Source organism: Nerophis lumbriciformis, linkage group LG27 (genome assembly GCF_033978685.3).
Source record: "Nerophis lumbriciformis linkage group LG27, RoL_Nlum_v2.1, whole genome shotgun sequence".
In the NCBI taxonomy this organism is placed as follows: Eukaryota; Metazoa; Chordata; class Actinopteri; order Syngnathiformes; family Syngnathidae; genus Nerophis; species Nerophis lumbriciformis.
In genome coordinates, this window is record NC_084574.2 from 15,796,810 (window position 1) to 15,817,969 (window position 21,160).

The 21,160-nt window shown below is 39.2% G+C and overlaps 41 non-coding genes and 3 pseudogenes across 41 annotated transcripts; all 44 read right to left on the reverse strand.

Moving 5' to 3' along the window:
- Positions 1-68: 68 nt before the first annotated feature.
- Positions 69-283, reverse strand: LOC133570424 (small nucleolar RNA U3). The gene has a single exon (XR_009810191.2). It is a non-coding gene; the product is annotated as a small nucleolar RNA U3 (small nucleolar RNA).
- Positions 284-623: 340 nt separating this feature from the next.
- On the reverse strand, positions 624-736 carry LOC133570346 (U5 spliceosomal RNA). Its single transcript, XR_009810120.2, has one exon. It is a non-coding gene; the product is annotated as a U5 spliceosomal RNA (small nuclear RNA).
- A 260-nt stretch (positions 737-996) lies between these two features.
- LOC133570351 (U5 spliceosomal RNA) lies at positions 997-1,109 on the reverse strand. Its single transcript, XR_009810125.1, has one exon. It is a non-coding gene; the product is annotated as a U5 spliceosomal RNA (small nuclear RNA).
- Positions 1,110-1,539: 430 nt separating this feature from the next.
- Positions 1,540-1,754, reverse strand: LOC140680107 (small nucleolar RNA U3). Its single transcript, XR_012051398.1, has one exon. It is a non-coding gene; the product is annotated as a small nucleolar RNA U3 (small nucleolar RNA).
- A 311-nt stretch (positions 1,755-2,065) lies between these two features.
- Positions 2,066-2,179, reverse strand: LOC140680083 (U5 spliceosomal RNA). Its single transcript, XR_012051374.1, has one exon. It is a non-coding gene; the product is annotated as a U5 spliceosomal RNA (small nuclear RNA).
- Positions 2,180-2,457: 278 nt separating this feature from the next.
- On the reverse strand, positions 2,458-2,568 carry LOC140680056 (U5 spliceosomal RNA). Its single transcript, XR_012051348.1, has one exon. It is a non-coding gene; the product is annotated as a U5 spliceosomal RNA (small nuclear RNA).
- Positions 2,569-3,000: 432 nt separating this feature from the next.
- Positions 3,001-3,215, reverse strand: LOC140679997 (small nucleolar RNA U3). The gene has a single exon (XR_012051291.1). It is a non-coding gene; the product is annotated as a small nucleolar RNA U3 (small nucleolar RNA).
- Positions 3,216-3,590: 375 nt separating this feature from the next.
- LOC140680067 (U5 spliceosomal RNA) lies at positions 3,591-3,698 on the reverse strand (annotated as a pseudogene).
- Positions 3,699-3,980: 282 nt separating this feature from the next.
- LOC140680018 (U5 spliceosomal RNA) lies at positions 3,981-4,093 on the reverse strand. Its single transcript, XR_012051310.1, has one exon. It is a non-coding gene; the product is annotated as a U5 spliceosomal RNA (small nuclear RNA).
- A 260-nt stretch (positions 4,094-4,353) lies between these two features.
- On the reverse strand, positions 4,354-4,466 carry LOC140680019 (U5 spliceosomal RNA). Its single transcript, XR_012051311.1, has one exon. It is a non-coding gene; the product is annotated as a U5 spliceosomal RNA (small nuclear RNA).
- Positions 4,467-4,896: 430 nt separating this feature from the next.
- Positions 4,897-5,111, reverse strand: LOC133570434 (small nucleolar RNA U3). Its single transcript, XR_009810201.1, has one exon. It is a non-coding gene; the product is annotated as a small nucleolar RNA U3 (small nucleolar RNA).
- Positions 5,112-5,422: 311 nt separating this feature from the next.
- Positions 5,423-5,536, reverse strand: LOC133570323 (U5 spliceosomal RNA). Its single transcript, XR_009810098.2, has one exon. It is a non-coding gene; the product is annotated as a U5 spliceosomal RNA (small nuclear RNA).
- Positions 5,537-5,814: 278 nt separating this feature from the next.
- LOC140680070 (U5 spliceosomal RNA) lies at positions 5,815-5,925 on the reverse strand. Its single transcript, XR_012051361.1, has one exon. It is a non-coding gene; the product is annotated as a U5 spliceosomal RNA (small nuclear RNA).
- Positions 5,926-6,357: 432 nt separating this feature from the next.
- On the reverse strand, positions 6,358-6,572 carry LOC140680108 (small nucleolar RNA U3). The gene has a single exon (XR_012051399.1). It is a non-coding gene; the product is annotated as a small nucleolar RNA U3 (small nucleolar RNA).
- A 311-nt stretch (positions 6,573-6,883) lies between these two features.
- On the reverse strand, positions 6,884-6,997 carry LOC140680060 (U5 spliceosomal RNA). The gene has a single exon (XR_012051352.1). It is a non-coding gene; the product is annotated as a U5 spliceosomal RNA (small nuclear RNA).
- Positions 6,998-7,277: 280 nt separating this feature from the next.
- Positions 7,278-7,390, reverse strand: LOC140680047 (U5 spliceosomal RNA). The gene has a single exon (XR_012051339.1). It is a non-coding gene; the product is annotated as a U5 spliceosomal RNA (small nuclear RNA).
- Positions 7,391-7,820: 430 nt separating this feature from the next.
- Positions 7,821-8,035, reverse strand: LOC140679988 (small nucleolar RNA U3). Its single transcript, XR_012051282.1, has one exon. It is a non-coding gene; the product is annotated as a small nucleolar RNA U3 (small nucleolar RNA).
- Positions 8,036-8,349: 314 nt separating this feature from the next.
- LOC140680095 (U5 spliceosomal RNA) lies at positions 8,350-8,466 on the reverse strand. Its single transcript, XR_012051386.1, has one exon. It is a non-coding gene; the product is annotated as a U5 spliceosomal RNA (small nuclear RNA).
- Positions 8,467-8,726: 260 nt separating this feature from the next.
- LOC140680039 (U5 spliceosomal RNA) lies at positions 8,727-8,837 on the reverse strand. Its single transcript, XR_012051331.1, has one exon. It is a non-coding gene; the product is annotated as a U5 spliceosomal RNA (small nuclear RNA).
- A 432-nt stretch (positions 8,838-9,269) lies between these two features.
- Positions 9,270-9,507, reverse strand: LOC140679998 (small nucleolar RNA U3; annotated as a pseudogene).
- A 340-nt stretch (positions 9,508-9,847) lies between these two features.
- LOC140680020 (U5 spliceosomal RNA) lies at positions 9,848-9,960 on the reverse strand. Its single transcript, XR_012051312.1, has one exon. It is a non-coding gene; the product is annotated as a U5 spliceosomal RNA (small nuclear RNA).
- Positions 9,961-10,240: 280 nt separating this feature from the next.
- LOC133570374 (U5 spliceosomal RNA) lies at positions 10,241-10,353 on the reverse strand. The gene has a single exon (XR_009810146.2). It is a non-coding gene; the product is annotated as a U5 spliceosomal RNA (small nuclear RNA).
- Positions 10,354-10,633: 280 nt separating this feature from the next.
- Positions 10,634-10,746, reverse strand: LOC140680021 (U5 spliceosomal RNA). Its single transcript, XR_012051313.1, has one exon. It is a non-coding gene; the product is annotated as a U5 spliceosomal RNA (small nuclear RNA).
- A 279-nt stretch (positions 10,747-11,025) lies between these two features.
- LOC140680090 (U5 spliceosomal RNA) lies at positions 11,026-11,137 on the reverse strand. The gene has a single exon (XR_012051381.1). It is a non-coding gene; the product is annotated as a U5 spliceosomal RNA (small nuclear RNA).
- A 431-nt stretch (positions 11,138-11,568) lies between these two features.
- Positions 11,569-11,783, reverse strand: LOC140680101 (small nucleolar RNA U3). The gene has a single exon (XR_012051392.1). It is a non-coding gene; the product is annotated as a small nucleolar RNA U3 (small nucleolar RNA).
- A 339-nt stretch (positions 11,784-12,122) lies between these two features.
- Positions 12,123-12,234, reverse strand: LOC140680075 (U5 spliceosomal RNA). The gene has a single exon (XR_012051366.1). It is a non-coding gene; the product is annotated as a U5 spliceosomal RNA (small nuclear RNA).
- A 282-nt stretch (positions 12,235-12,516) lies between these two features.
- LOC140680005 (U5 spliceosomal RNA) lies at positions 12,517-12,629 on the reverse strand. The gene has a single exon (XR_012051297.1). It is a non-coding gene; the product is annotated as a U5 spliceosomal RNA (small nuclear RNA).
- A 430-nt stretch (positions 12,630-13,059) lies between these two features.
- Positions 13,060-13,274, reverse strand: LOC140680109 (small nucleolar RNA U3). The gene has a single exon (XR_012051400.1). It is a non-coding gene; the product is annotated as a small nucleolar RNA U3 (small nucleolar RNA).
- Positions 13,275-13,614: 340 nt separating this feature from the next.
- Positions 13,615-13,727, reverse strand: LOC140680022 (U5 spliceosomal RNA). Its single transcript, XR_012051314.1, has one exon. It is a non-coding gene; the product is annotated as a U5 spliceosomal RNA (small nuclear RNA).
- A 259-nt stretch (positions 13,728-13,986) lies between these two features.
- Positions 13,987-14,099, reverse strand: LOC140680094 (U5 spliceosomal RNA). The gene has a single exon (XR_012051385.1). It is a non-coding gene; the product is annotated as a U5 spliceosomal RNA (small nuclear RNA).
- Positions 14,100-14,529: 430 nt separating this feature from the next.
- On the reverse strand, positions 14,530-14,743 carry LOC140679995 (small nucleolar RNA U3). The gene has a single exon (XR_012051289.1). It is a non-coding gene; the product is annotated as a small nucleolar RNA U3 (small nucleolar RNA).
- Positions 14,744-15,054: 311 nt separating this feature from the next.
- Positions 15,055-15,168, reverse strand: LOC133570392 (U5 spliceosomal RNA). Its single transcript, XR_009810161.2, has one exon. It is a non-coding gene; the product is annotated as a U5 spliceosomal RNA (small nuclear RNA).
- A 280-nt stretch (positions 15,169-15,448) lies between these two features.
- LOC140680044 (U5 spliceosomal RNA) lies at positions 15,449-15,561 on the reverse strand. Its single transcript, XR_012051336.1, has one exon. It is a non-coding gene; the product is annotated as a U5 spliceosomal RNA (small nuclear RNA).
- A 430-nt stretch (positions 15,562-15,991) lies between these two features.
- Positions 15,992-16,206, reverse strand: LOC140679980 (small nucleolar RNA U3). Its single transcript, XR_012051274.1, has one exon. It is a non-coding gene; the product is annotated as a small nucleolar RNA U3 (small nucleolar RNA).
- Positions 16,207-16,536: 330 nt separating this feature from the next.
- On the reverse strand, positions 16,537-16,649 carry LOC140680023 (U5 spliceosomal RNA). Its single transcript, XR_012051315.1, has one exon. It is a non-coding gene; the product is annotated as a U5 spliceosomal RNA (small nuclear RNA).
- A 260-nt stretch (positions 16,650-16,909) lies between these two features.
- LOC140680024 (U5 spliceosomal RNA) lies at positions 16,910-17,022 on the reverse strand. Its single transcript, XR_012051316.1, has one exon. It is a non-coding gene; the product is annotated as a U5 spliceosomal RNA (small nuclear RNA).
- A 430-nt stretch (positions 17,023-17,452) lies between these two features.
- LOC140680110 (small nucleolar RNA U3) lies at positions 17,453-17,667 on the reverse strand. The gene has a single exon (XR_012051401.1). It is a non-coding gene; the product is annotated as a small nucleolar RNA U3 (small nucleolar RNA).
- A 311-nt stretch (positions 17,668-17,978) lies between these two features.
- Positions 17,979-18,092, reverse strand: LOC140680084 (U5 spliceosomal RNA). The gene has a single exon (XR_012051375.1). It is a non-coding gene; the product is annotated as a U5 spliceosomal RNA (small nuclear RNA).
- Positions 18,093-18,356: 264 nt separating this feature from the next.
- On the reverse strand, positions 18,357-18,469 carry LOC140680025 (U5 spliceosomal RNA). Its single transcript, XR_012051317.1, has one exon. It is a non-coding gene; the product is annotated as a U5 spliceosomal RNA (small nuclear RNA).
- A 430-nt stretch (positions 18,470-18,899) lies between these two features.
- On the reverse strand, positions 18,900-19,114 carry LOC140679981 (small nucleolar RNA U3). Its single transcript, XR_012051275.1, has one exon. It is a non-coding gene; the product is annotated as a small nucleolar RNA U3 (small nucleolar RNA).
- A 314-nt stretch (positions 19,115-19,428) lies between these two features.
- Positions 19,429-19,545, reverse strand: LOC140680097 (U5 spliceosomal RNA). Its single transcript, XR_012051388.1, has one exon. It is a non-coding gene; the product is annotated as a U5 spliceosomal RNA (small nuclear RNA).
- A 260-nt stretch (positions 19,546-19,805) lies between these two features.
- On the reverse strand, positions 19,806-19,916 carry LOC140680040 (U5 spliceosomal RNA). Its single transcript, XR_012051332.1, has one exon. It is a non-coding gene; the product is annotated as a U5 spliceosomal RNA (small nuclear RNA).
- A 432-nt stretch (positions 19,917-20,348) lies between these two features.
- LOC140679999 (small nucleolar RNA U3) lies at positions 20,349-20,586 on the reverse strand (annotated as a pseudogene).
- A 340-nt stretch (positions 20,587-20,926) lies between these two features.
- Positions 20,927-21,039, reverse strand: LOC140680026 (U5 spliceosomal RNA). The gene has a single exon (XR_012051318.1). It is a non-coding gene; the product is annotated as a U5 spliceosomal RNA (small nuclear RNA).
- Positions 21,040-21,160: the final 121 nt, after the last annotated feature.

Genomic DNA, 21,160 nt, shown 5'->3' on the forward strand with positions numbered 1-21,160 from the left:
TAATCAAAGAGTAACATTTTAGCAATAAGCCATACATTTTCAAGACTTTCTTATTAAAGATGTAGGTAACCACTCTGAACATATTCCTTCCTTCCTAAACTCATTAAGAAGCAAAGAACAATCATCAATGACAAAGAACACATGACAGAATCATTATTCTATGTCAGCTTCATGTTCAGGAAGAAACATCTCATCTCATCATCATGGTTAGCAAAACCTTACACTTTAGAAACACATTTCTCAAGACAACATCTTTAGAAATGATCCCTGAAAGTATAGTCTTAACATTCTAACAATTGCTGAGAGGAAGTCATCTGCAAGACTACTGTTTTCACTCACAGGGTGCATTTTGTTGATGTTCAACACATTTTACGGTTTTAAATTTTGAAAAACCAAAACAGTTCAAATAAATTTACTTTCCCCCGATAAAATCAAGTGGATTGTAAAAAGTTCAAAAAGAAAAGCACTGGTCAATTGACCGAGGACCTGAATGTTGGCAAGGAACTTAAAAGTTTTAAATCAGACCGGATCCATTCATTACCGCATGTTTACCACTGGCTGTACCCTTGGTATTGTTGCAACAGTCAACCTATGCTCATTGTTATTGTTTTCACAGGTAGGCAAGTCCTGCTTTACAGGACATTTAAAAATTTAGTTTTACTCTTGTTGTTCCTCCCCACGGAAATCTTTAGTAAAAGGCGAAAGATTTATGCGACTTGAAGAGAAACAAGAGTGATCTGCAGGCCGAACGTACTTTGGCCGACCCCATTCCCGGCCACACCAAGGTAACACACGGTTTCATGGTGACACTTTAGTTAACCAACAACTGATGGTATCCAGGGACATTCACAAGCAATGCTGCAGCACCTTACAAAGGTCCACAGATTTTAAATGACACCGGATCATTTCATTACCACATGTTCACCACTGGCTGTATCCTTTGTATAGTTGCAACAGTCACACTCCACTCATTGTTAATGTTTTCACAGGTAGGCAAGTCCTGCTTTACAGGACATTTAAAAATTTAGTTTTACTCTTGTTGTTCCTCCCCACGGAAATCTTTAGTAAAAGGCGAAAGATTTATGCGACTTGAAGAGAAACAAGAGTGATCTGCAGGCTGAACATACTTTGGCCGACCCCATTCCCAGCCACACCAAGGTAACACACGGTTTCAAGGTGACACTTTAGTTAACCAACAACTGATGGTATCCAGTCACATTCACAAGCAATGCTGCAGCACCTTACAAAGATCCACGGATTTTAGTCAAGTATCATCTCACCTTAGTTTAATGGGCACTACGGGTTCTGGTACTTAGCCAAAAAACAATAGGCATCAGTTTAATTTGTTTTTGTTCTATTTCCAAATATACAAGTTATAACATGAATGGGTTTTTAAGTGCCATGCGGTCGTACGATTTGTTGCCACTGTTCATTGGAAGACTAGTCTCCTCATAACCAACTGAGAATGCTTTAATCAAAGAGTAACATTTTAGCAATAAGCCATACATTTTCAAGACTTTCTTATTAAAGATGCAGGTAACCACTCTGAACATATTCCTTCCTTCCTAACCTCATTAAGAAGCAAAGAACAATCATCAATGACAAAGAACACATGACAGAATCATTATTCTATGTCAGCTTCATGTTCAGGAAGAAACATCTCATCTCATCATCATGGTTAGCAAAACCTTACACTTTAGAAACACATTTCTCAAGACAACATCTTTAGAAATGATCCCTGAAAGTATAGTCTTAACATTCTAACAATTGCTGAGAGGAAGTCATCTGCAAGACTACTGTTTTCACTCACAGGGTGCATTTTGTTGATGTTCAACACATTTTACGGTTTTAAATTTTGAAAAACCAAAACAGTTCAAATAAATTTACTTTCCCCCGATGAAATCAAGTGGATTGTAAAAAGTTCAAAAAGAAAAGCACTGGTCAATTGACCGAGGACCTGAATGTTGGCAAGGAACTTAAAAGTTTTAAATCAGACCGGATCCATTCATTACCGCATGTTTACCACTGGCTGTACCCTTGGTATTGTTGCAACAGTCAACCTATGCTCATTGTTATCACAGGGCATTCAAAAATTTAGTTATACTCTTGTTGTTCCTCCCCACGGAAATCTTTAGTAAAAGGCGAAAGATTTATGCGACTTGAAGAGAAACAAGAGTGTTCTGCAGGCTCAACGTACTTTGGCCGACCCCATTCCCGGCCACACCAAGGTAACACACGGTCAAGGTGACACTTTAGTTAACCAACAACTGACGGTATCCAGGGACATTCACAAGCAATGCTGCAGCACCTTACAAAGGTCCACAGATTTTAAATGACACCGGATCATTTCATTACCACATGTTCACCACTGGCTGTATCCTTTGTATAGTTGCAACTGCACACCTAACATTGCAACAGTCACACTCCACTCATTGTTAATGTTTTCACAGGTAGGCAAGTCCTGCTTTACAGGACATTTAAAAATTTAGTTTTAATCTTGTTGTTCCTCCCCACGGAAATCTTTAGTAAAAGGCGAAAGATTCATGCGACTTGAAGAGAAACAAGAATGATCTGCAGGCTGAACGTACTTTGGCCGACCCCATTCCCAGCCACACCAAGGTAACACACGGTGTCAAGGTGACACTTTAGTTAACCAACAACTGATGGTATCCAGTCACATTCACAAGCAATGCTGCAGCACCTTACAAAGATCCACGGATTTTAGTCAAGTATCATCTCACCTTAGTTTAATGGGCACTACGGGTTCTGGTACTTAGCCAAAAAACAATAGGCATCAGTTTAATTTGTTTTTCTTCTATTTCCAAATATACAAGTTATAACATGTATGGGTTTTTAAGTGCCATGCGGTCGTACGATTTGATGCCACTGTTCATTGGAAGACTAGTCTCCTCATATCCAACTGAGAATGCTTTAATCAAAGAGTAACATTTTAGCAATAAGCCATACATTTTCAAGACTTTCTTATTAAAGATGTAGGTAACCACTCTGAACATATTCCTTCCTTCCTAAACTCATTAAGAAGCAAAGAAAAATCATCAATGACAAAGAACACATGACAGAATCATTATTCTATGTCAGCTTCATGTTCAGGAAGAAACATCTCATCTCATCATCATGGTTAGCAAAACCTTACACTTTAGAAACACATTTCTCAAGACAACATCTTTAGAAATGATCCCTGAAAGTATAGTCTTAACATTCTAACAATTGCTGAGAGGAAGTCATCTGCAAGACTACTGTTTTCACTCACAGGGTGCATTTTGTTGATGTTCAACACATTTTACGGTTTTAAATTTTGAAAAACCAAAACAGTTCAAATAAATTTACTTTCCCCCGATGAAATCAAGTGGATTGTGAAAAGTTCAAAAAGAAAAGCACTGGTCAATTGACCGAGGACCTGAATGTTGGCAAGGAACTTAAAAGTTTTAAATCAGACCGGATCCATTCATTACCGCATGTTTACCACTGGCTGTACCCTTGGTATTGTTGCAACAGTCAACCTGGCTGTACCCTTGGTATTGTTGCAACAGTCAACCTATGCTCATTGTTATTGTTTTCACAGGTAGGCAAGTCCTGCTTTACAGGACATTTAAAAATTTAGTTTTACTCTTGTTCCTCCCCACGGAAATCTTTAGTAAAAGGCGAAAGATTTATGCGACTTGAAGAGAAACAAGAGTGATCTGCAGGCCGAACGTACTTTGGCCGACCCCATTCCCGGCCACACCAAGGTAACACACGGTTTCATGGGGACACTTTAGTTAACCAACAACTGATGGTATCCAGGGACATTCACAAGCAATGCTGCAGCACCTTACAAAGGTCCACAGATTTTAAATGACACCGGATCATTTCATTACCACATGTTCACCACTGGCTGTATCCTTTGTATAGTTGCAACTGCACACCTAACATTGCAACAGTCACACTCCACTCATTGTTAATGTTTTCACAGGTAGGCAAGTCCTGCTTTACAGGACATTTAAAAATTTAGTTTTACTCTTGTTGTTCCTCCCCACGGAAATCTTTAGTAAAAGGCGAAAGATTTATGCGACTTGAAGAGAAACAAGAGTGATCTGCAGGCTGAACATCCTTTGGCCGACCCCATTCCCAGCCACACCAAGGTAACACACGGTTTCAAGGTGACACTTTAGTTAACCAACAACTGATGGTATCCAGGGACATTCACAAGCAATGCTGCAGCACCTTACAAAGGTCCACAGATTTTAAATGACACCGGATCATTTCATTACCACATGTTCACCACTGGCTGTATCCTTTGTATAGTTGCAACAGTCACACTCCACTCATTGTTAATGTTTTCACAGGTAGGCAAGTCCTGCTTTACAGGACATTTAAAAATTTAGTTTTACTCTTGTTGTTCCTCCCCACGGAAATCTTTAGTAAAAGGCGAAAGATTTATGCGACTTGAAGAGAAACAAGAGTGATCTGCAGGCTGAACATACTTTGGCCGACCCCATTCCCAGCCACACCAAGGTAACACACGGTTTCAAGGTGACACTTTAGTTAACCAACAACTGATGGTATCCAGTCACATTCACAAGCAATGCTGCAGCACCTTACAAAGATCCACGGATTTTAGTCAAGTATCATCTCACCTTAGTTTAATGGGCACTACGGGTTCTGGTACTTAGCCAAAAAACAATAGGCATCAGTTTAATTTGTTTTTGTTCTATTTCCAAATATACAAGTTATAACATGAATGGGTTTTTAAGTGCCATGCGGTCGTACGATTTGTTGCCACTGTTCATTGGAAGACTAGTCTCCTCATAACCAACTGAGAATGCTTTAATCAAAGAGTAACATTTTAGCAATAAGCCATACATTTTCAAGACTTTCTTATTAAAGATGCAGGTAACCACTCTGAACATATTCCTTCCTTCCTAACCTCATTAAGAAGCAAAGAACAATCATCAATGACAAAGAACACATGACAGAATCATTATTCTATGTCAGCTTCATGTTCAGGAAGAAACATCTCATCTCATCATCATGGTTAGCAAAACCTTACACTTTAGAAACACATTTCTCAAGACAACATCTTTAGAAATGATCCCTGAAAGTATAGTCTTAACATTCTAACAATTGCTGAGAGGAAGTCATCTGCAAGACTACTGTTTTCACTCACAGGGTGCATTTTGTTGATGTTCAACACATTTTACGGTTTTAAATTTTGAAAAACCAAAACAGTTCAAATAAATTTACTTTCCCCCGATGAAATCAAGTGGATTGTAAAAAGTTCAAAAAGAAAAGCACTGGTCAATTGACCGAGGACCTGAATGTTGGCAAGGAACTTAAAAGTTTTAAATCAGACCGGATCCATTCATTACCGCATGTTTACCACTGGCTGTACCCTTGGTATTGTTGCAACAGTCAACCTATGCTCATTGTTATCACAGGGCATTCAAAAATTTAGTTATACTCTTGTTGTTCCTCCCCACGGAAATCTTTAGTAAAAGGCGAAAGATTTATGCGACTTGAAGAGAAACAAGAGTGTTCTGCAGGCTCAACGTACTTTGGCCGACCCCATTCCCGGCCACACCAAGGTAACACACGGTCAAGGTGACACTTTAGTTAACCAACAACTGACGGTATCCAGGGACATTCACAAGCAATGCTGCAGCACCTTACAAAGGTCCACAGATTTTAAATGACACCGGATCATTTCATTACCACATGTTCACCACTGGCTGTATCCTTTGTATAGTTGCAACTGCACACCTAACATTGCAACAGTCACATTCCACTCATTGTTAATGTTTTCACAGGTAGGCAAGTCCTGCTTTACAGGACATTTAAAAATTTAGTTTTAATCTTGTTGTTCCTCCCCACGGAAATCTTTAGTAAAAAGCGAAAGATTTATGCGACTTGAAGAGAAACAAGAGTGATCTGCAGGCTGAACATACTTTGGCCGACCCCATTCCCAGCCACACCAAGGTAACACTCGGTTTCAAGGTGACACTTTAGTTAACCAACAACTGATGGTATCCAGTCACATTCACAAGCAATGCTGCAGCACCTTACAAAGATCCACGGATTTTAGCCAAGTATCATCTCACCTTAGTTTAATGGGCACTACGGGTTCTGGTACTTAGCCAAAAAACAATAGGCATCAGTTTAATTTGTTTTTGTTCTATTTCCAAATATACAAGTTATAACATGAATGGGTTTTTAAGTGCCATGCGGTCGTACGATTTGTTGCCACTGTTCATTGGAAGACTAGTCTCCTCATAACCAACTGAGAATGCTTTAATCAAAGAGTAACATTTTAGCAATAAGCCATACATTTTCAAGACTTTCTTATCAAAGATGCAGGTAACCACTCTGAACATATTCCTTCCTTCCTAACCTCATTAAGAAGCAAAGAACAATCATCAATGACAAAGAACACATGACAGAATCATTATTCTATGTCAGCTTCATGTTCAGGAAGAAACATCTCATCTCATCATCATGGTTAGCAAAACCTTACACTTTAGAAACACATTTCTCAAGACAACATCTTTAGAAATGATCCCTGAAAGTATAGTCTTAACATTCTAACAATTGTTGAGAGGAAGTCATCTGCAAGACTACTGTTTTCACTCACAGGGTGCATTTTGTTGATGTTCAACACATTTTACGGTTTTAAATTTTGAAAAACCAAAACAGTTCAAATAAATTTACTTTCCCCCGATGAAATCAAGTGGATTGTAAAAAGTTCAAAAAGAAAAGCACTGGTCAATTGACCGAGGACCTGAATGTTGGCAAGGAACTTAAAAGTTTTAAATCAGACCGGATCCATTCATTACCGCATGTTTACCACTGGCTGTACCCTTGGTATTGTTGCAACAGTCAACCTATGCTCATTGTTATCACAAGGCATTCAAAAATTTAGTTATACTCTTGTTGTTCCTCCCCACGGAAATCTTTAGTAAAAGGCGAAAGATTTATGCGACTTGAAGAGAAACAAGAGTGTTCTGCAGGCTCGACGTACTTTGGCCGACCCCATTCCCGGCCACACCAAGGTAACACACGGTTTCAAGGTGACACTTTAGTTAACCAACAACTGATGGTATCCAGGGACATTCACAAGCAATGCTGCAGCACCTTACAAAGGTCCACAGATTTTAAATGGCACCGGATCATTTCATTACCACATGTTCACCACTGGCTGTATCCTTTGTATAGTTGCAACTGCACACCTAACATTGCAACAGTCACACTCCACTCATTGTTAATGTTTTCACAGGTAGGCAAGTCCTGCTTTACAGGACATTTAAAAATTTACTTTTACTCTTGTTGTTCCTCCCCACGGAAATCTTTAGTAAAAGGCGAAAGATTTATGCGACTTGAAGAGAAACAAGAGTGATCTGCAGGCTGAACATACTTTGGCCGACCCCATTCCCAGCCACACCAAGGTAACACACGGTTTCAAGGTGACACTTTAGTTAACCAACAACTGATGGTATCCAGTCACATTCACAAGCAATGCTGCAGCACCTTACAAAGATCCACGGATTTTAGTCAAGTATCATCTCACCTTAGTTTAATGGGCACTACGGGTTCTGGTACTTAGCCAAAAAACAATAGGCATCAGTTTAATTTGTTTTTCTTCTATTTCCAAATATACAAGTTATAACATGTATGGGTTTTTAAGTGCCATGCGGTCGTACGATTTGTTGCCACTGTTCATTGGAAGACTAGTCTCCTCATATCCAGCTGAGAATGCTTTAATCAAAGAGTAACATTTTAGCAATAAGCCATACATTTTCAAGACTCTCTTATTAAAGATGTAGGTAACCACTCTGAACATATTCCTTCCTTCCTAAACTCATTAAGAAGCAAAGAACAATCATCAATGACAAAGAACACATGACAGAATCATTATTCTATGTCAGCTTCATGTTCAGGAAGAAACATCTCATCTCATCATCATGGTTAGCAAAACCTTACACTTTAGAAACACATTTCTCAAGACAACATCTTTGGAAATGATCCCTGAAAGTATAGTCTTAACATTCTAACAATTGCTGAGAGGAAGTCATCTGCAAGACTACTGTTTTCACTCACAGGGTGCATTTTGTTGATGTTCAACACATTTTACGGTTTTAAATTTTGAAAAACCAAAACAGTTCAAATAAATTTACTTTCCCCCGATAAAATCAAGTGGATTGTAAAAAGTTCAAAAAGAAAAGCACTGGTCAATTGACCGAGGACCTGAATGTTGGCAAGGAACTTAAAAGTTTTAAATCAGACCGGATCCATTCATTACCGCATGTTTACCACTGGCTGTACCCTTGGTATTGTTGCAACAGTCAACCTATGCTCATTGTTATTGTTTTCACAGGGCATTCAAAAATTTAGTTATACTCTTGTTGTTCCTCCCCACGGAAATATTTAGTAAAAGGCGAAAGATTTATGCGACTTGAAGAGAAACAAGAGTGTTCTGCAGGCTCAACGTACTTTGGCCGACCCCATTCCCGGCCACACCAAGGTAACACACGGTTTCAAGGTGACACTTTAGTGAACCAACAACTGATGGTATCCAGGGACATTCACAAGCAATGCTGCAGCACCTTACAAAGGTCCACAGATTTTAAATGACACCGGATCATTTCATTACCACATGTTCACCACTGGCTGTATCCTTTGTATAGTTGCAACAGTCACACTCCACTCGTTGTTATTGTTTTCACAGGTAGGCAAGTCCTGCTTTACAGGACATTTAAAAATTTAGTTTTACTCTTGTTGTTCCTCCCCACGGAAATCTTTAGTAAAAGGCGAAAGATTTATGCGACTTGAAGAGAAACAAGAATGATCTGCAGGCTGAACGTACTTTGGCCGACCCCATTCCCAGCCACACCAAGGTAACACACGGTGTCAAGGTGACACTTTAGTTAACCAACAACTGATGGTATCCAGTCACATTCACAAGCAATGCTGCAGCACCTTACAAAGATCCACGGATTTTAGTCAAGTATCATCTCACCTTAGTTTAATGGGCACTACGGGTTCTGGTACTTAGCCAAAAAACAATAGGCATCAGTTTAATTTGTTTTTCTTCTATTTCCAAATATACAAGTTATAACATGTACGGGTTTTTAAGTGCCATGCGGTCGTATGATTTGTTGCCACTGTTCATTGGAAGACTAGTCTCCTCATATCCAACTGAGAATGCTTTAATCAAAGAGTAACATTTTAGCAATAAGCCATACATTTTCAAAACTTTCTTATTAAAGATGTAGGTAACCACTCTGAACATATTCCTTCCTTCCTAACCTCATTAAGAAGCAAAGAACAATCATCAATGGCAAAGAACAATCATCAATGACAAAGAACACATGACAGAATCATTATTCTATGTCAGCTTCATGTTCAGGAAGAAACATCTCATCTCATCATCATCATGGTTAGCAAAACCTTACACTTTAGAAACACATTTCTCAAGACAAAATCTTTAGAAATGATCCCTGAAAGTATAGTCTTAACATTCTAACAATTGCTGAGAGGAAGTCATCTGCAAGACTACTGTTTTCACTCACAGGGTGCATTTTGTTGATGTTCAACACATTTTACGGTTTTAAATTTTGAAAAACCAAAACAGTTCAAATAAATTTACTTTCCCCCGATGAAATCAAGTGGATTGTAAAAAGTTCAAAAAGAAAAGCACTGGTCAATTGACCGAGGACCTGAATGTTGGCAAGGAACTTAAAAGTTTTAAATCAGACCGGATCCATTCATTACCGCATGTTTACCACTGGCTGTACCCTTGGTATTGTTGCAACAGTCAACCTATGCTCATTGTTATTGTTTTCACAGGTAGGCAAGTCCTGCTTTACAGGACATTTAAAAATTTAGTTTTACTCTTGTTGTTCCTCCCCACGGAAATCTTTAGTAAAAGGCGAAAGATTTATGCGACTTGAAGAGAAACAAGAGTGATCTGCAGGCCGAACGTACTTTGGCCGACCCCATTCCCGGCCACACCAAGGTAACACACGGTTTCATGGTGACACTTTAGTTAACCAACAACTGATGGTATCCAGGGACATTCACAAGCAATGCTGCAGCACCTTACAAAGGTCCACAGATTTTAAATGACACCGGATCATTTCATTACCACATGTTCACCACTGGCTGTATCCTTTGTATAGTTGCAACTGCACACCTAACATTGCAACAGTCACACTCCACTCATTGTTAATGTTTTCACAGGTAGGCAAGTCCTGCTTTACAGGACATTTAAAAATTTAGTTTTACTCTTGTTGTTCCTCCCCACGGAAATCTTTAGTAAAAGGCGAAAGATTTATGCGACTTGAAGAGAAACAAGAGTGATCTGCAGGCTGAACATACTTTGGCCGACCCCATTCCCAGCCACACCAAGGTAACACACGGTTTCAAGGTGACACTTTAGTTAACCAACAACTGATGGTATCCAGGGACATTCACAAGCAATGCTGCAGCACCTTACAAAGGTCCACAGATTTTAAATGACACCGGATCATTTCATTACCACATGTTCACCACTGGCTGTATCCTTTGTATAGTTGCAACTGCACACCTAACATTGCAACAGTCACACTCCACTCATTGTTAATGTTTTCACAGGTAGGCAAGTCCTGCTTTACAGGACATTTAAAAATTTAGTTTTACTCTTGTTGTTCCTCCCCACGGAAATCTTTAGTAAAAGGCGAAAGATTTATGCGACTTGAAGAGAAACAAGAGTGATCTGCAGGCTGAACATACTTTGGCCGACCCCATTCCCAGCCACACCAAGGTAACACACGGTTTCAAGGTGACACTTTAGTTAACCAACAACTGATGGTATCCAGGGACATTCACAAGCAATGCTGCAGCACCTTACAAAGGTCCACAGATTTCAAATGACACCGGATCCTTTCATTACCACATGTTTACCACTGGCTGTATCCTTTGTATAGTTGCAACTGCACACCTAACATTACAACAGTCACACTCCACTCGTTGTTATTGTTTTCACAGGTAGGCAAGTCCTGCTTTACAGGACATTTAAAAAATTAGTTTTACTCTTGTTGCTCCTCCCCACGGAAATCTTTAGTAAAAGGCGAAAGATGTATGCGACTTGAAGAGAAACAAGAGTGATCTGCAGGCTGAACATACTTTGGCCGACCCCATTCCCGGCCACACCAAGGTAACACACGGTTTCAAGGTGACACTTTAGTTAACCAACAACTGATGGTATCCAGTCACATTCACAAGCAATGCTGCAGCACCTTACAAAGATCCACGGATTTTAGTCAAGTATCATCTCACCTTAGTTTAATGGGCACTACGGGTTCTGGTACTTAGCCAAAAAACAATAGGCATCAGTTTAATTTGTTTTCCTTCTATTTCCAAATGTACAAGTCATAACATGTATGGGTTTTAAGTGCCATGCGGTCGTACGATTTGTTGCCACTGTTCATTGGAAGACTAGTCTCCTCATATCCAACTGAGAATGCTTTAATCAAAGAGTAACAGTTTAGCAATAAGCCATACATTTTCAAGACTTTCTTATTAAAGATGTAGGTAACCACTCTGAACATATTCCTTCCTTCCTAACCTCATTAAGAAGCAAAGAACAATCATCAATGACAAAGAACACATGACTGAATCATTATTCTATGTCAGCTTCATGTTCAGGAAGAAACATCTCATCTCATCATCATGGTTAGCAAAACCTTACACTTTAGAAACACATTTCTCAAGACAAAATCTTTAGAAATGATCCCTGAAAGTATAGTCTTAACATTCTAACAATTGCTGAGAGGAAGTCATCTGCAAGACTACTGTTTTCACTCACAGGGTGGATTTTGTTGATGTTCAACACATTTTACGGTTTTAAATTTTGAAAAACCAAAACAGTTCAAATAAATATACTTTCCCCCGTTGAAATCAAGTGGATTGTAAAAAGTTCAAAAAGAAAAGCACTGGTCAATTGACCGAGGACCTGAATGTTGGCAAGGAACTTAAAAGTTTTAAATCAGACCGGATCCATTCATTACCGCATGTTTACCACTGGCTGTACCCTTGGTATTGTTGCAACAGTCAACCTATGCTCATTGTTATTGTTTTCACAGGTAGGCAAGTCCTGCTTTAGAGGACATTTAAAAATTTAGTTTTACTCTTGTTGTTCCTCCCCACGGAAATCTTTAGTAAAAGGCGAAAGATTTACGCGACTTGAAGAGAAACAAGAGTGATCTGCAGGCCGAACGTACTTTGGCCGACCCCATTTCCGGCCACACCAAGGTAACACACGGTTTCAAGGTGACACTTTAGTTAACCAACAACTGATGGTATCCAGGGACATTCACAAGCAATGCTGCAGCACCTTACAAAGGTCCACAGATTTCAAATGACACCGGATCCTTTCATTACCACATATTTACCACTGGCTGTATCCTTTGTATAGGTACAACTGCACACCTAACATTACAACGGTCACACTCCACTCATTGTTATTGTTTTCACAGGTAGGCAAGTCCTGCTTTACAGGGCATTCAAAAATTTAGTTTTACTCTTGTTGTTCCTCCCCACGGAAATCTTTAGTAAAAGGCGAAAGATTTATGCGACTTGAAGAGAAACAAGAGTGATCTGCAGGCTGAACATACTTTGGCCGACCCTATTCCCGGCCACACCAAGGTAACACACGGTTTCAAGGTGACACTTTAGTTAACCAACAACTGATGGTATCCAGTCACATTCACAAGCAATGCTGCAGCACCTTACAAAGATCCACGGATTTTAGTCAAGTATCATCTCACCTTAGTTTAATGGGCACTACGGGTTCTGGTACTTAGCCAAAAAACAATAGGTATCAGTTTAATTTGTTTTTCTTCTATTTCCAAATGTACAAGTTATAACATGTATGGGTTTTTAAGTGCCATGCGGTCGTACGATTTGTTGCCACTGTTCATTGGAAGACTAGTCTCCTCAAATCCAACTGAGAATGCTTTAATCAAAGAGTAACATTTTAGCAATAAGCCATACATTTTCAAGACTTTCTTATTAAAGATGTAGGTAACCACTCTGAACATATTCCTTCCTTCCTAACCTCATTAAGAAGCAAAGAACAATCATCAATGACAAAGAACACATGACAGAATCATTATTCTATGTCAGCTTCATGTTCAGGAAGAAACATCTCATCTCATCATCATGGTTAGCAAAACCTTACACTTTAGAAACACATTTCTCAAGACAACATCTTTAGAAATGATCCCTGAAAGTATAGTCTTAACATTCTAACAATTGCTGAGAGGAAGTCATCTGCAAGACTACTGTGTTCACTCACAGGGTGCATTTTGTTGATGTTCAACACATTTTACGGTTTTAAATTTTGGAAAACCAAAACAGTTCAAATAAATTTACTTTCCCCCGATGAAATCAAGTGGATTGTAAAAAGTTCAAAAAGAAAAGCACTGGTCAATTGACCGAGGACCTGAATGTTGGCAAGGAACTTAAAAGTTTCAAATCAGACCGGATCCATTCATTACCGCATGTTTACCACTGGCTGTACCCTTGGTATTGTTGCAACAGTCAACCTATGCTCATTGTTATTGTTTTCACAGGTAGGCAAGTCCTGCTTTACAGGACATTTAAAAATTTAGTTTTACTCTTGTTGTTCCTCCCCACGGAAATCTTTAGTAAAAGGCGAAAGATTTATGCGACTTGAAGAGAAACAAGAGTGATCTGCAGGCCGAACGTACTTTGGGCGACCCATTCCCACACCAAGGTAACACACGGTTTCAAGGTGACACTTTAGTTAACCAACAACTGATGGTATCCAGGGACATTCACAAGCAATGCTGCAGCACCTTACAAAGGTCCACCGGATCATTTCATTACCACATGTTCACCACTGGCTGTATCCTTTGTATAGTTGCAACTGCACACCTAACATTGCAACAGTCACACTCCACTCATTGTTAATGTTTTCACAGGTAGGCAAGTCCTGCTTTACAGGACATTTAAAAATTTAGTTTTACTCTTGTTGTTCCTCCCCACAGAAATCTTCAGTAAAAGGCGAAAGATTTATGCGACTTGAAGAGAAACAAGAGTGATCTGCAGGCTGAACATACTTTGGCCGACCCCATTCCCGGCCACACCAAGGTAACACACGGTTTCAAGGTGACACTTTAGTTAACCAACAACTGATGGTATCCAGTCACATTCACAAGCAATGCTGCAGCACCTTACAAAGATCCACGGATTTTAGTCAAGTATCATCTCACCTTAGTTTAATGGGCACTACGGGTTCTGGTACTTTGCCAAAAAACAATAGGCATCAGTTTAATTTGTTTTTCTTCTATTTCCAAATGTACAAGTTATAACATGTATGGGTTTTTAAGTGCCATGCGGTCGTACGATTTGTTGCCACTGTTCATTGGAAGACTAGTCTCCTCAAATCCAACTGAGAATGCTTTAATCAAAGAGTAACATTTTAGCAATAAGCCATACATTTTCAAGACTTTCTTATTAAAGATGTAGGTAACCACTCTGAACATATTCCTTCCTTCCTAACCTCATTAAGAAGCAAAGAACAATCATCAATGACAAAGAACACATAACAGAATCATTATTCTATGTCAGCTTCATGTTCAGGAAGAAACATCTCATCTCATCATCATGGTTAGCAAAACCTTACACTTTAGAACACATTTCTCAAGACAACATCTTTAGAAATTATCCCTGAAAGTATAGTCTTAACATTCTAACAATTGCTGAGAGGAAGTCATCTGCAAGACTACTGTTTTCACTCACAGGGTGCATTTTGTTGATGTTCAACACATTTTACGGTTTTAAATTTTGAAAAACCAAAACAGTTCAAATAAATTTACTTTCCCCCGATGAAATCAAGTGGATTGTAAAAAGTTCAAAAAGAAAAGCACTGGTCAATTGACCGAGGACCTGAATGTTGGCAAGGAACTTAAAAGTTTTAAATCAGACCGGATCCATTCATTACCGCATGTTTACCACTGGCTGTACCCTTGGTATTGTTGCAACAGTCAACCTATGCTCAGTGTTATCACAAGGCATTCAAAAATTTAGTTATACTCTTGTTGTTCCTCCCCACGGAAATCTTTAGTAAAAGGCGAAAGATTTATGCGACTTGAAGAGAAACAAGAGTGTTCTGCAGGCTCAACGTACTTTGGCCGACCCCATTCCCGGCCACACCAAGGTAACACACGGTTTCAAGGTGACACTTTAGTTAACCAACAACTGATGGTATCCAGGGACATTCACAAGCAATGCTGCAGCACCTTACAAAGGTCCACAGATTTTAAATGACACCGGATCATTTCATTACCACATGTTCACCACTGGCTGTATCCTTTGTATAGTTGCAACTGCACACCTAACATTGCAACAGTCACACTCCACTCATTGTTAATGTTTTCACAGGTAGGCAAGTCCTGCTTTACAGGACATTTAAAAATTTAGTTTTACTCTTGTTGTTCCTCCCCACGGAAATCTTTAGTAAAAGGCGAAAGATTTATGCGGCTTGAAGAGAAACAAGAGTGATCTGCAGGCTGAACATACTTTGGCCGACCCCATTCCCAGCCACACCAAGGTAACACACGGTTTCAAGGTGACACTTTAGTTAACCAACAACTGATGGTATCCAGTCACATTCACAAGCAATGCTGCAGCACCTTACAAAGATCCACGGATTTTAGTCAAGTATCATCTCACCTTAGTTTAATGGGCACTACGGGTTCTGGTACTTAGCCAAAAAACAAAAGGCATCAGTTTAATTTGTTTTTCTTCTATTTCCAAATATACAAGTTATAACATGTATGGGTTTTTAAGTGCCATGCGGTCGTACGATTTGTTGCCACTGTTCATTGGAAGACTAGTCTCCTCATATCCAACTGAGAATGCTTTAATCAAAGAGTAACATTTTAGCAATAAGCCATACATTTTCAAGACTTTCTTATTAAAGATGCAGGTAACCACTCTGAACATATTCCTTCCTTCCTAAACTCATTAAGAAGCAAAGAACAATCATCAATGACAAAGAACACATGACAGAATCATTATTCTATGTCAGCTTCATGTTCAGGAAGAAACATCTCATCTCATCATCATGGTTAGCAAAACCTTACACTTTAGAAACACATTTCTCAAGACAACATCTTTAGAAATGATCCCTGAAAGTATAGTCTTAACATTCTAACAATTGCTGAGAGGAAGTCATCTGCAAGACTACTGTTTTCACTCACAGGGTGCATTTTGTTGATGTTCAACACATTTTACGGTTTTAAATTTTGAAAAACCAAAACAGTTCAAATAAATTTACTTTCCCCCGATAAAATCAAGTGGATTGTAAAAAGTTCAAAAAGAAAAGCACTGGTCAATTGACCGAGGACCTGAATGTTGGCAAGGAACTAAATCAGACCGGATCCATTCATTACCGCATGTTTACCACTGGCTGTACCCTTGGTATTGTTGCAACAGTCAACCTATGCTCATTGTTATTGTTTTCACAGGTAGGCAAGTCCTGCTTTACAGGACATTTAAAAATTTAGTTTTACTCTTGTTGTTCCTCCCCACGGAAATCTTTAGTAAAAGGCGAAAGATTTATGCGACTTGAAGAGAAACAAGAGTGATCTGCAGGCCGAACGTACTTTGGCCGACCCCATTCCCGGCCACACCAAGGTAACACACGGTTTCATGGTGACACTTTAGTTAACCAACAACTGATGGTATCCAGGGACATTCACAAGCAATGCTGCAGCACCTTACAAAGGTCCACAGATTTTAAATGACACCGGATCATTTCATTACCACATGTTCACCACTGGCTGTATCCTTTGTATAGTTGCAACAGTCACACTCCACTCATTGTTAATGTTTTCACAGGTAGGCAAGTCCTGCTTTACAGGACATTTAAAAATTTAGTTTTACTCTTGTTGTTCCTCCCCACGGAAATCTTTAGTAAAAGGCGAAAGATTTATGCGACTTGAAGAGAAACAAGAGTGATCTGCAGGCTGAACATACTTTGGCCGACCCCATTCCCAGCCACACCAAGGTAACACACGGTTTCAAGGTGACACTTTAGTTAACCAACAACTGATGGTATCCAGTCACATTCACAAGCAATGCTGCAGCACCTTACAAAGATCCACGGATTTTAGTCAAGTATCATCTCACCTTAGTTTAATGGGCACTACGGGTTCTGGTACTTAGCCAAAAAACAATAGGCATCAGTTTAATTTGTTTTTGTTCTATTTCCAAATATACAAGTTATAACATGAATGGGTTTTTAAGTGCCATGCGGTCGTACGATTTGTTGCCACTGTTCATTGGAAGACTAGTCTCCTCATAACCAACTGAGAATGCTTTAATCAAAGAGTAACATTTTAGCAATAAGCCATACATTTTCAAGACTTTCTTATTAAAGATGCAGGTAACCACTCTGAACATATTCCTTCCTTCCTAACCTCATTAAGAAGCAAAGAACAATCATCAATGACAAAGAACACATGACAGAATCATTATTCTATGTCAGCTTCATGTTCAGGAAGAAACATCTCATCTCATCATCATGGTTAGCAAAACCTTACACTTTAGAAACACATTTCTCAAGACAACATCTTTAGAAATGATCCCTGAAAGTATAGTCTTAACATTCTAACAATTGCTGAGAGGAAGTCATCTGCAAGACTACTGTTTTCACTCACAGGGTGCATTTTGTTGATGTTCAACACATTTTACGGTTTTAAATTTTGAAAAACCAAAACAGTTCAAATAAATTTACTTTCCCCCGATGAAATCAAGTGGATTGTAAAAAGTTCAAAAAGAAAAGCACTGGTCAATTGACCGAGGACCTGAATGTTGGCAAGGAACTTAAAAGTTTTAAATCAGACCGGATCCATTCATTACCGCATGTTTACCACTGGCTGTACCCTTGGTATTGATGCAACAGCCAACCTATGCTCATTGTTATCACAGGGCATTCAAAAATTTAGTTATACTCTTGTTGTTCCTCCCCACGGAAATCTTTAGTAAAAGGCGAAAGATTTATGCGACTTGAAGAGAAACAAGAGTGTTCTGCAGGCTCAACGTACTTTGGCCGACCCCATTCTCGGCCACACCAAGGTAACACACGGTTTCAAGGTGACACTTTAGTTAACCAACAACTGATGGTATCCAGGGACATTCACAAGCAATGCTGCAGCACCTTACAAAGGTCCACCGGATCATTTCATTACCACATGTTCACCACTGGCTGTATCCTTTGTATAGTTGCAACTGCACACCTAACATTGCAACAGTCACACTCCACTCATTGTTAATGTTTTCACAGGTAGGCAAGTCCTGCTTTACAGGACATTTAAAAATTTAGTTTTACTCTTGTTGTTCCTCCCCACGGAAATCTTTAGTAAAAGGCGAAAGATTTATGCGACTTGAAGAGAAACAAGAGTGATCTGCAGGCTGAACATACTTTGGCCGACCCCATTCCCAGCCACACCAAGGTAACACACGGTTTCAAGGTGACACTTTAGTTAACCAACAACTGATGGTATCCAGTCACATTCACAAGCAATGCTGCAGCACCTTACAAAGATCCACGGATTTTAGTCAAGTATCATCTCACCTTAGTTTAATGGGCACTACGGGTTCTGGTACTTAGCCAAAAAACAATAGGCATCAGTTTAATTTGTTTTTCTTCTATTTCCAAATATACAAGTTATAACATGTATGGGTTTTTAAGTGCCATGCGGTCGTACGATTTGTTGCCACTGTTCATTGGAAGACTAGTCTCCTCATATCCAACTGAGAATGCTTTAATCAAAGAGTAACATTTTAGCAATAAGCCATACATTTTCAAGACTTTCTTATTAAAGATGTAGGTAACCACTCTGAACATATTCCTTCCTTCCTAAACTCATTAAGAAGCAAAGAACAATCATCAATGACAAAGAACACATGACAGAATCATTATTCTATGTCAGCTTCATGTTCAGGAAGAAACATCTCATCTCATCATCATGGTTAGCAAAACCTTACACTTTAGAAACACATTTCTCAAGACAACATCTTTAGAAATGATCCCTGAAAGTATAGTCTTAACATTCTAACAATTGCTGAGAGGAAGTCATCTGCAAGACTACTGTTTTCACTCACAGGGTGCATTTTGTTGATGTTCAACACATTTTACGGTTTTAAATTTTGAAAAACCAAAACAGTTCAAATAAATTTACTTTCCCCCGATAAAATCAAGTGGATTGTAAAAAGTTCAAAAAGAAAAGCACTGGTCAATTGACCGAGGACCTGAATGTTGGCAAGGAACTTAAAAGTTTTAAATCAGACCGGATCCATTCATTACCGCATGTTTACCACTGGCTGTACCCTTGGTATTGTTGCAACAGTCAACCTATGCTCATTGTTATTGTTTTCACAGGGCATTCAAAAATTTAGTTATACTCTTGTTGTTCCTCCCCACGGAAATATTTAGTAAAAGGCGAAAGATTTATGCGACTTGAAGAGAAACAAGAGTGTTCTGCAGGCTCAACGTACTTTGGCCGACCCCATTCCCGGCCACACCAAGGTAACACACGGTTTCAAGGTGACACTTTAGTGAACCAACAACTGATGGTATCCAGGGACATTCACAAGCAATGCTGCAGCACCTTACAAAGGTCCACAGATTTTAAATGACACCGGATCATTTCATTACCACATGTTCACCACTGGCTGTATCCTTTGTATAGTTGCAACAGTCACACTCCACTCGTTGTTATTGTTTTCACAGGTAGGCAAGTCCTGCTTTACAGGACATTTAAAAATTTAGTTTTACTCTTGTTGTTCCTCCCCACGGAAATCTTTAGTAAAAGGCGAAAGATTTATGCGACTTGAAGAGAAACAAGAATGATCTGCAGGCTGAACGTACTTTGGCCGACCCCATTCCCAGCCACACCAAGGTAACACACGGTGTCAAGGTGACACTTTAGTTAACCAACAACTGATGGTATCCAGTCACATTCACAAGCAATGCTGCAGCACCTTACAAAGATCCACGGATTTTAGTCAAGTATCATCTCACCTTAGTTTAATGGGCACTACGGGTTCTGGTACTTAGCCAAAAAACAATAGGCATCAGTTTAATTTGTTTTTCTTCTATTTCCAAATATACAAGTTATAACATGTATGGGTTTTTAAGTGCCATGCGGTCGTACGATTTGTTGCCACTGTTCATTGGAAGACTAGTCTCCTCATATCCAACTGAGAATGCTTTAATCAAAGAGTAACATTTTAGCAATAAGCCATACATTTTCAAGACTTTCTTATTAAAGATGTAGGTAACCACTCTGAACATATTCCTTCCTTCCTAACCTCATTAAGAAGCAAAGAACAATCATCAATGGCAAAGAACAATCATCAATGACAAAGAACACATGACAGAATCATTATTCTATGTCAGCTTCATGTTCAGGAAGAAACATCTCATCTCATCATCATCATGGTTAGCAAAACCTTACACTTTAGAAACACATTTCTCAAGACAAAATCTTTAGAAATGATCCCTGAAAGTATAGTCTTAACATTCTAACAATTGCTGAGAGGAAGTCATCTGCAAGACTACTGTTTTCACTCACAGGGTGCATTTTGTTGATGTTCAACACATTTTACGGTTTTAAATTTTGAAAAACCAAAACAGTTCAAATAAATTTACTTTCCCCCGATGAAATCAAGTGGATTGTAAAAAGTTCAAAAAGAAAAGCACTGGTCAATTGACCGAGGACCTGAATGTTGGCAAGGAACTTAAAAGTTTTAAATCAGACCGGATCCATTCATTACCGCATGTTTACCACTGGCTGTACCCTTGGTATTGTTGCAACAGTCAACCTATGCTCATTGTTATTGTTTTCACAGGTAGGCAAGTCCTGCTTTACAGGACATTTAAAAATTTAGTTTTACTCTTGTTGTTCCTCCCCACGGAAATCTTTAGTAAAAGGCGAAAGATTTATGCGACTTGAAGAGAAACAAGAGTGATCTGCAGGCCGAACGTACTTTGGCCGACCCCATTCCCGGCCACACCAAGGTAACACACGGTTTCATGGTGACACTTTAGTTAACCAACAACTGATGGTATCCAGGGACATTCACAAGCAAT